This window comes from Gallus gallus, chromosome 11 (assembly GCF_016699485.2).
Source record: "Gallus gallus isolate bGalGal1 chromosome 11, bGalGal1.mat.broiler.GRCg7b, whole genome shotgun sequence".
In the NCBI taxonomy this organism is placed as follows: domain Eukaryota; kingdom Metazoa; phylum Chordata; class Aves; order Galliformes; family Phasianidae; genus Gallus; species Gallus gallus.
The window spans coordinates 8,704,929-8,716,356 of record NC_052542.1 but is presented as its reverse complement, the minus strand read 5'-3'; the positions used below and the strand labels follow the sequence as shown (position 1 = coordinate 8,716,356).

At 39.8% G+C, this 11,428-nt stretch overlaps 1 long non-coding RNA gene across 1 annotated transcript; it reads right to left on the bottom strand.

The window, feature by feature from the left end:
• LOC124417139 lies at positions 1-9,685 on the bottom strand. The gene is made up of 3 exons (XR_006931207.1): positions 8,140-9,685; positions 3,197-4,873; positions 1-2,774 (listed from the first exon to the last, which is right to left on the bottom strand). It is a non-coding gene; the product is annotated as an uncharacterized LOC124417139 (long non-coding RNA).
• Between the last annotated feature and the right edge of the window lie 1,743 nt (positions 9,686-11,428).

Below are 11,428 nucleotides of genomic sequence, written 5' to 3'. Positions count from 1 at the left end.
TGTCCCAATCTTCAGCCTGCACCCTGTGTACCTGGAGTGGTCTCCGGTCTGGTCTGAGAAGCAGATGCTATTTCTGGCCTGAAGACATTTGTTCTCAATTGCCTCCACAGTTCAATAGGATTTTAAGGTACATTTGTTAGGGATTACAAAGCACCAAAAGATGTATCAAGTGGAAGGGTCAATACAAGATCAGTGTGTATTGTGTTACAGTGGGCTGCATTATGTGGTATGTCTCAATCCACTATTGGAAACCAGATGTGGCAGCCCAGCCCAGTCTTTTCTCTGAACATTTTTAGCTATCTTTGAATTGTGTCATCAATGTTTAAAGATTTTCACAAAGGTTTCAAGAAGGAGATTTTCTCAAGTCTTCCAAGTGTTATCACAAACTCAAATTCTGCCGGATAATTGAAACGTTCTATCCCAATCCAAAAAATAATAAGTATAAAAAGAACACTTACATCTTTCTTTGGCAATATATACGAAGGATGGTATGAATTTGCTACCTGTAAGGTGTATTGAATTTTTAATCATCTATATATTTATGGTAAAGAGTAACACATTACTTATAGCACACAAAAGCTTATGGCATACGATTATCCTTAATTAATGGGTAAGTGCAAAGCTTTATTATTCAATGAAACTGATTTATTATCTTAATTCTTCGATGTTCTGCTTCATGTTTCCATTGAAACCACTGTTTGCACCATGGTAACCAGCAACCACCATATGTACAGGATCTTTTTTATGACCTATACGTAATTAGATTTTATTGTTTTCTTAAAGCTGAAGTATAGCCTGTGCAAACAGTCCAGCTGTAGCCTCCAATACCTACAGATGAGGGATAGGTCACCTGCTGCTTTGTTTCTGTAATAATCAGGTCATGTTTTTGTGTATTATTATAACCCGGTGTCTATTTTTTCCCCAGCGGTCTTGCACACATCCCTTCTCGTCCTTCCTGAGCGTGACGGCACACTCGCCTACCTGTCCCTTGTCTCTTCTGCTCGGCACAGCTAGTTAACTGAAAGGAAGTGAAAAGAGCTGAAAGCTAGTGGGTGTCGGAGCTGCCTAGTGGAGAGATCCCCAGCTAATTGCTAGTCCTAACAGGCACAATTAGCCGCTACAAGCCCTTTGAGATGGCCCTGGGCTTCTCTCAGGTAACAGCCATCACTAGATAAAGGCTGAAATACGCTCCATTTAGAGAGACACTTGCAGACAGGGATGTCACAGGCTGCCAATTATGCTCTGCCTGTACACAGTCACTTCCAAGAACCAGACAAGACACATACACCTGAAGTTAAAGGGACAAGATGTGTACTATTTTGAACTACACAAGTGTGGGGCATGTGAAGATATAACCCTTTTCAAATTAGGTCATGTCATCTTTTCAATTATCAGTTCTTGATCAGTTTTTGCAGCGTTTTTTCTTTTTTCTTTTTTTAAGTTTACACTAAACAGTAAGTCACGGAAACTCCATGGGGAAGCACTACATATTTCATTTGCTGTATGTGATGTTAGAGTAAGCAAAGCTCAGCCATCGCTGCACAGACAAACATGGCTTAGCAGGCCTGTTCTCACCAAACAGCTCTGCCCTGCCCTGCTGAGGTAGCAATCCTATAGCCACCAGCTCCTGGCAGAGGAGGACAGACTGCAATGTCTAAGGATTCCTGTTGAAATTAGTAACTACCCCACAAATAAACAAATGACCTTCTCTGAGCATCTCTGCAGAGCATACCCTCACTCAAGGAGCGGGCTTCTGTACAAAATAAAACAGCACAGTAAGAGAGCCTGAAATATGAGCTTTACTCTGATTCCTTCTGTTTGGTGCACCCATAGACCACTATCAGCATCTTGGCAGAGTCCCATGCCCTGGGTTGTGCTGTAGCAAATTCAGCTCTCCTTCAGATGAAGTTCCCTCTGTCCCGCCTGCCTCCATCAAAACGCTATCTCTAACCACAGCACTACTCTCTGTGATGTTACATCCAGCCTTGATGCCAAGGCTAACTCTGTGTCCAGAATATGGCAGTGGTTATAAGTCCCATATGGACAGACTGCAACCACAGCATCTCTCTCCTCATGGCTCACCATTAGGAGTTAGCAGGGACCTCCTTTTCCTCCTCTAGCATTGGAAAGCTCCCAAGAACCCATGTCAGGTTTCTGCATTTTTTCCTTAGAAAGAAATGAGTAATTTCAGCTGGCCACCACAACACGGGCCTTCAGAGACAGCATCCTACAGATGATCATAGCTTCGTGCATAAATATTTAAACATTTCAGAGATGGACACTATCAGAATTTTAATATCTAGATCCAAGCGATGGTCCTTGGTATTAACATACTGTTACCAAGGTATGTATGAAGCACAAATTCCAGCCCAAACGTTCACACATGAGTAACTTTAGTCACCCTCCTCTGTACCTTCAGAGGAAATACATTAGCAAAGCAATGAAAAACATCAGAACAACTGGGACATCACAGGGAGAGTAGGAAGCAATGGACAGCCTTTAGGAATTTCAGTTAGGTTTCGTAATTGGTTCTGTTTCATCACAAACACCAATGAATGGACATACCTGTGTACTTCCAACAGCACTGAGAAGTACAGAGAAAAGAGAAAACGATGGTCAGATTCAGGAAGCTGAAAACAGTCACTTCATTCACATCAGGATATTATAGCAGCTTCTTCATTGAAATAAGATGCTTCAGGTCTGACTTTTGGCCCGGTGCGTACCATCTGTGTTTTCTGCCAAGGAGGTTTCCATTTCATTTCTTCAGTGCTATGCTGTGAAAGCAAGAAGGACATCACTCAAGTTGAAAAGATCATAGTCCTTACTTTTTAGAATAATTTACTTTCTTCAGAAAAACAAAACAAAACAAATCCAGAAAGGAAATTTTTAGAAATTCCTATCTTTTTTCTATTTCTTCCTCCCCAGTAACATCCTGAAGACTGTTATCTAAATTATATACTGTGCAGTGAAGCAGGCAGGTATTCACCAGTCAGCCTCCTGCGTTCAGAATGATAACACACAGGAGGAGCTTTCTGTTTAGGAAGCTAAATTAAAACTCAAGATCTTAAATACAAACTTCTGTTTTTAAGACAGTTTAAATTTTCCTGAGACCTTTGAAATCTTGATATGGAAAGTACATAAAGAATATAATTATTAATTATGGAGTAGTTAAATTCTGTTAAAGAATAAAAATTACTTGACACAGATGGTTTCACTTCTCCAGAGTTCACGGTGGAGCTCCAAATGAAGACTTCTAGGTTTTGTAGAGACCTATGCCTATCTGAATTCCTGCATGAAGGAAAGGAAGACCATCGGATGGATAAACAATGTATATTATCTGCCTTTAAGCTTCTCTCATAATGACCTACGTGTGATCAGTCCTATGATAAATTTGCGAAACAGGCAAAGGAATGCAGGGAACTTGTGCTTACACACTTTTTTCTAGTGTTCATCTTAAATTCCAGATGCTTTTCATTAGTTTTTCTTTTGCTTGCTTGTTACAAATACATTTGTTTTCCTTATTAAAGAATGGACGTCTTTGAAATGTATGCAAAAACAGCATGCTAATATTTGATTGCAAACCAAGTAACCATCAGAAAACTAAAAGGAAAGAACAAGTGCTCTATTATTAAACTAGGAAAATAAATAGATATACAATTTTTTCCTTTTTACAGATACATTTGCAACCAAATTAGTAAGAAGATCTTCTCCAGTATAAATAAAAAAGGCTTGCACTTACCTATTAATTAAGAATAATGGAATGCCATAAGCTTTTGTGTGCTAGTGGTACTGTAATTTGTTACTCTTCACTACAATAAATATATAGCTGATTAAAAATGCAGCGCAGCTTACATATATTAAGTACATACTACATTGCGTATTGATTCACTCGGCTTCTCCTGGAAGTCTCCTGAATTCAAGGCGAGTAAGATTTGGCTCTCCAAGGTAAAGAAGAAAAGCCTCTGGCAGAGAAGGGGAGCGGGGAGGTTCAACAGATGGTTCTGCAACAGAGTTTCACAGAGTTTAGGGCAACAACTCTACCGAGCTGACCTCCTCATACATCTCATGCCAATTCACCTGGGTACTCCCATGTTACTTGATAGGTACTGTGTAACTGGGACAGAGAAGGCAGCAGCTCCCATGGGCACAGATCTCCTGCAACTACTGCACAATGAATGCTCTCTGCTGGCCAAGCAAATTAACAGGCGCTAAACTTATGAGTTTCTCTGAGCAAAAAAGAGAAAAATATGAGAATCACAGAGCTTGTGAACAGAGGAATAGTGAACACCACTGCATGTGCTCTTCAAGAATGCTACCACAGCACCTCAGACTTTGGGATCTATTACAAACTGAAGAATCATGCATCACTCATTAAAAGCTTAATGCATCAGAGTAAACAGGCCAATTGCTCCTTTCATGGTGGCCACTCCTGAGCTCTGAAATAATTATTTACATGGATAATGTAAAACAGATGCAATTTAAATACACCCTGATTTATGCATCGTAGCAACCCGAAGCATTATGCCACTGGACCAAATTAGGCAGATCCAATATACTCACATCTTAAGAAATCAAATTTTTGTTTTAAAAAGTCAAAATAGTCACCCATGTGGCAGAGAAATCTCTATACATCACCTTGCTATAGATGGTTGTGGTTGTGCTTCTGTGCCTGCAACACAAATTTTTGCACTGACACCTGAGAAAAATTGAATTTTTCACCCTTGCCATAGATTCTTTCATCTATTTAGGGTCAATTATCACTCTCTACATGTTAGCATTGCCTATTTAATTGCTAATAGTCTTTGCAGATAAGAAGGATAAGTGAAGAGCTGGTTCTCCCAAGAGGAATCAGAATTTGCTTCCAGAGGGAAATCTAGAAGTAAAAAAGTAAAGACAAAAGGCATCAGAAACAGAGAAAATATAGTTAAAGAAGAAAACAAAAGACAAAAAAAAACGTGCAGTATTATCATACTGAGTGACACCAATAGTATCATGAAAAATCATGATACTATTGGTATCTAAATCATGAAGTTTAGTAATAAATAAAGTTAATTACCAGAAGCTTATTTGGTACCTAAAACCATATGCTTCTAGCTTTGATCTTTTTGAAATCTCACTATGATCTCTGGGAGTACTTCTGCGGACTGAATGTAAAGCACAGTCCGAAAACCAACCGTGGATAGTCCCAGTTACCAGAATCTGGCTCTCTATACGTGATAATTTGGACCACGATGTTGAGCCAAGTAACTTTCAGCAAAATGCTATATCACAGCGTTTAATACTGAAAATTAAGGCTAATACCATATGCAACTCCAATTAACGTAGAAATGTTAGGCTGGCAAGAAATAAATAAATCATTGAAATTCAGAGGAAGTCAATATTTTAGATTAAGTTTCTCTCTTGAGAAAAATGGCCATACATCTTTAAAAGTCCAAATGCCAGTTTTACATATTAACTGTAACCAAGTACCTACAACATAGAGTGTCTGATAAGAGCACGATGGAGCATTTGCCCATTATAAACACTAAAAGAAGAGCGATACCTACCTATTCTCTAACAGTATTTCCTGGGCTTGGATTTAAAGCGTTTAAGTATTGGCTCTTCTGGATACAGTTTATTTTGTGACACCTGATAGGATCTTAAACCAAACACTGTATGTCTGTAGCCATAAAATATCAGAAAATATGCAAGGAGATAAATTCTAAGTCCACTTGACCAATGCAGCTGAACAGAATGCTTGTTTCCTGAATCCCATGGAACAGGCATGTAAAATATCTGTTTCTTGATGGGCCTGGCAGATGTGATACCAGAAATAATTTGACTCTGATTTATCTTTGTGGCTTTATCTAGTTCCCCATATTAAACCTACAATCCTAAAATAATTTTAGGGCCACTTATTTTTATGTCTACAAACAGTAGAGTTACCCAAATGTTAAAAGCCTGTGCTCATAATTCCATAAAAACGTTGTTGATTAGATTGCAGTATTTCAGTTTTTAGTTATCAACACTGACACTTTTGGAAAAAAAAATTGAGCACAGTATACTTCTGCACACATTGCAGTGTTTTTAACCATTTAGTCAGTACCACGTACATCAAATAGACACCATAATAAAATAGAAATACATTAAACATACATCTGGAAGCACTTCGTAACTGACTTCTGCTTATGAAAACGACTGTACATAATTTCATCATTCACTTTAATTCAGTCACATGCTGCAGTCAATGGAGTCAGATAACATGCTGCAGTAAGATTCAGGCATACATTGCTCCTCTGTGTTAAATTCCATGCTTTATCTGTCAGCCCACTCTCGTCATCACTTTGAGCCCATAACGTTGCACCAGAGTCTGCAGTAGCAGCACTGAGCACAACAGAGACCTGGTCGGTATTGTGACAGTCAATCACAATTTCAGCATGTCACTGCTCTACATACACAACATCATATTTTGTGGATGGTTACAAACAACACCTCTAGCTCTGATGAGTAAGTTGGCCTTAGGCAGTTTAACCAAACTGTAAGGAGAAACCAGATCTCAGATTTTGTTATCGGTAAGCACAGGATGTGTGAATGTGGGAGCTGTTTTTTCTTCTTATCATTTCTTGCTTGGTCCAAACCACTACCTTATGCACACACTAGGATGAAAAGCTCCCAGATATGTATGGCTATTTGCATTTTGCAAGTTTTCGCTTTCAGCCACAAAGAGACGTTATATTACGTACTGGTATCCCTTCGGTAACATCAACTCTATCCTATGCATGGGCCGTAGAACCAGGGAGCTGGCATGCAGTGATGCACAGCTGATCTTCTTTCTACTTTTTAAGAACCAAGCTTGCTCTCTGTCAAAGCAAGACTGAAATGATTAGCAAAACAGACATTTCATAGCAAAAAAAGAATACAGAGAACATTTACTCTACATTCATCTACATTGTCAACATAACAACAAATGCCCAGCAATATGTCATGAGTCTGTATTGCAGCGAGACTTCTAGGGACACCATTGGTTATCCTATTTTATGGTTGGTGGCTGTGGCTCAGTAATAACATTTTCAATCTTTTCTTCAACTTGTTCAATTATAAACCAAATTAATATAGGCCACATAAGAACATAAACAAGAAGAAAAACACAAGCCACTTCCTTGTTTAAAAGATGAACAGACATCATTTGACAGAAACTAGAAATTTACTTAAGATTCAGCACAAGAGAAGTTTCCAAATTGTCTTCTACTCAATGATCTGAAAATACTTTATAAATATTACATTATCTTAGTTTCAGTGCAACAGTGCAGGCAACTAAAAAGAGATATCCCTTTTTATAAACTGAGGAAATCAAAGCACGGAAAAACTGAGTAAGTATTACAAGAAATTACAAGATTTCTGTTCCACAGAAATAAACAGATTTCTCAGAGTCTGAGACTATGCTTTAAATCGCAACTACACCAAGTTACTGCTTCTCTTTGCTTTGTTAGCAAGAACTAAATATTTAGTTTCATCTATAAAAGGCATCACATTAAAAATAGTTTGGTGAGCTCCTGAACCAGAGAACATTGTCCCTTACAGACTGACTAGCTGCCCAGTGCAGCTGGCCTGTAAGAAATTCCTTTCTTATTTTGTTGGTAGGACACTTTTTGCTTTGGAACTTCTGCCACCTGCTCTTATTTTCCAGTGCTTTGTGGCCACATAAGCGCTTGCCTGCTTCAGTCTCTGCTTATACCGCGAGAGCAAAAATAGTATTTTCTCATAATAGAAACTTCACATTGTTCTTTCATTAGTCAAATTTGCTACTTCACTTTATGATTGGACAAATGGACCCCAGTGAATCCGCATAATGGGATGGCTCTCATATAAGGCTAACTGGGACAGAACCATGCACATTCATTCCACATCCATGAGCCCAAACAGAAGTCGCTTGCTTTCTAAATGCTGTACATGGCTAATGCCTCAGGATGCCATACTTGGCTAATGCTCACTAATTTGCAGCGGTGACTGGATGGAGAGACATTAATACGCTTAGCAGTGACAGAGTAAAACTAGTGATGTCAAATACGGAGGAGAGTGGCATCCTTCACCCCACCCTCCCTCTCCCATGTAGCCTTTATAAGTTGCTGCCCAAGCAGCAAGCAGATGAAGCCCCATTACCTACAGCGGTGGCAGGAGAGAAATGGGACAGCCTTGCTCGCTTCTTCCCCAGGGCTCTGGGCCATGTGTCGCCGAAGGTAGATAACTGCAGAATGACTCGATGCAAATCAGCCAAGGGAGCTGCCGCCTGCTTCACAGCTGCAGCAGAACTGCAGCAGCAGCAAGACACTGCTTCAGTAAAGCCACAGATTGAGAATGATTATCCTCCACTTGGGTTTGCAGCGATCAGCAAGGTTGGAGCCAAGAGGCGACATCCTTTCACCATGCTGTCACTCCCAAGGTAGAACCAGTCGCACGGCTACTCTGCATGCCAGCACAGCAAACTCACATGTTCATTTTTAGTGTGGTTTTGAGGTTTCCTTAGTGATGCTGGTTAAAGCCCTCTTATGCTTCAACACCAGAAGAAAAAAACTTTTCCCCCCTCTTTAAGTGCAGCTGTATTTTACTGCAAAGGAGAGGGAACTGAAAATAATTTTCTGCATCAGTATTATCAATTATCCAAAGCCCATTTGCACCATTATGACTTTAATGTTCTCCCAATAGAAATATAATTCTCATTATTTTTATTGGTTTTTATTTTTATATTGCTATTAAATGCATATCACCAGATTTTCTGTTTTCTTAAACTACATGGGCCAAATATCCAACCCAGTATGAAAACCTGACTTTGAAACTGTGCCCCTGGGCTTGGCTATGTATGAGACATGTACAGCAGTGATGCTGAGATAGCTTAGGCATGGTATCTTTTATATAAATAAAGCTATGCAAAGAAATGTTCTGCTCTTGTAGAACGATAGTCAGGAATTTTACCACAACCACGAAAACATACTTGATAGTACTCATATTTCCAAATAATCCTCTTTCTTGACCAGAAAGACTGGGAGCAGGTAATGATGCCCTTCAGCACAATTCCCTAAAACGTGTTAAACTGTTAACAGCAGTACTCTAAAACAACAAGAACTGTTTGAGGATTTGATTTATTTGATATATTTCTACAGCTGCTTTAGAATCAAGACAAATTCAGTCCCAGTTCTCTCTTCTCCAAAGGCAGAATGGGAGGAGGAAAAATGGGTGTATTCCAGCAAGGGACAAATTACTGCTGTGATTCTGGTGTAAGACACAGTGTTTGTATTGTAGTCTTCTACAAATTCTTTCCACGTGAATTTGTTAATTTAGTAAGTGGGGACACCCTCTCTTTCATAATCCAGTTTTTATCTGTTATAGCTGTTATTAAGATGGCACTCTTTTTATGTACTAAATCAAAAGAGCAGACATTACAGAAATAAAACATTTTCTTATGAAAATATTCCCCCGCGTTCAACGAAAAATCCAAAGCAGGCACTAGATGAGTATGAAAGGAAGTTTTCGGTGCTCTTGTCTTGCTCTTTAAGTACACTTGCTAAAGAAATTCAGGAACAATGTGCTTTAATGCAAAACTCTCCTGCTCCAGTCCCCCACATCTATTACTTGGATGTTACTTGCAGTGTTGCTCTGAGCATCACTTACCATGTGAATTCCCCTCTCACGTCCCCCTCGCTGTGCCCTCTGTCATGGTTCCTCGAAGCCCTGCAGCCCAACCCACAGCTGCAGCCAAGCCTGCAGCCTGATCTTCAGCATGGCACACTCACCTGGGGACCACAGCATTGCTCCATGGCCATTCCAGTTTCCCCTGTAAGCTGCTTTGGTCAATGTGAGTAATGAAAGGCCTGGACCGAGTTGGGTCTGAGCAGCTGGGATAAGCCCCCTCCTTGGACCTCACACGAAAGCATGCATGAAAAGGTGGTATAAAGGCCCCTCTGGTTGTTGCCTCATCCTTTATTTTCATTTCTGCTTATGAGCAAGTGCTATTCCAATACCGCAATACATAAGAGGCCAGGCTGGATGTGGCTCTGGGCAGCCTGGTCTAGTGGTTGGTGACCCTGCACATAGCAGGGGGGTTGAAACTGGACGATCTTTGTGGTCCCTTTCAACCCAGGCCATTCTATGATTCTTTGACTCTATGTTTCTATGATAAGGCTTCATTGTTTCATGCAGTGGTAGCCGATGTATCAAGACTATTCTTTTTTGCCTTGCAGTTCCAGCTTGGAGACTTCTATTAGCCTTAATGAATTTTGTTTGCAGAGTTGACTGGCATCAGGTAAAGCAGGTATTGAAAAGTGATATAACAACCTAATCAACTGTTAACAGGTATAGAAGAAGCCCTGACAAGGAACAGTCTGAAATCTGTTCATGATGAGATTCTTCCTGATAAAGGGAAAAAGAGAAGTGCAGGACCAATTTATGCATAAATTGGTCACATTTTCACACCTATCCCCAATTATCTAAAAAGGGTTTAACATTATATTTATATTGATAAGCTTAACAATGTTGAACCACGACTCTGGGATGATCTGTTACAATTCACATCCAAAGCGACCAGAAGGAATAATTGGAAACCCTCCAGCATTTCAAGAAATAGAAGCAGCCTTGAAAAAGATGAAAACTGCCGTACAAGGTCTGGCTTTTGCTGAAATTACAACATAAATTCCGAATGAAGGATGGCCAAGAATAATTCAACAATTACAAATTCCCCTCTAAAGACAGAGGGAATGCTACAAGATTAGAGAAATTGAGTCATCCCAAACATCTCCATAGGAAAAAAGTGATTGTAATGACTACAGGCTGACTGGGACACTTGATAGACTGTATCGCTGATTGATTGCATGGGGGTTTTAGCTGAATAATCTGGTTTATGCTATGAATATCAATATTTGGCTATATAAATAGAGAAGGTATTTGCCAAACAATTATGGAAATCCTTATACTCATCAGCAGTGTGCGAGTTAGCCTCAAGGTATATTAGACTGTCTTTAATGGGCTACAATCATTCTGACATCTTCTCCAAGGCAAGAGCAACCATAAATGCCTAACTGATTTCCTGTACAGGCCAAGCCAGCAAGGACAGCCTGTCACATGCAAGTATCTCAAACAATCAGAAACTAAATATCCATCCTCAACCCCCACTTCGCTTCCCAACGTTAGCCAATGAGATTGTGATTCCTCCTATATACTATTTCTGTTAGAAAGAATGCATTCATACAGCTCTGCCCAGAGTACTGCCTACTGGCCGAGAGAGATCGAGGTGAAGTCATATACAGGCTTTTAAAAATGAACTGGAAAGGAAAGCAAATAACACCACCACCCATGAAACAAGACTGTATCTGGGAAGATGTGTGGAGAACATCTATTTTCCCTTTTTCCAAAATTCAGCAGAGAAGTACAGTTGTCAGCAGCACCCCAGGACAACAGC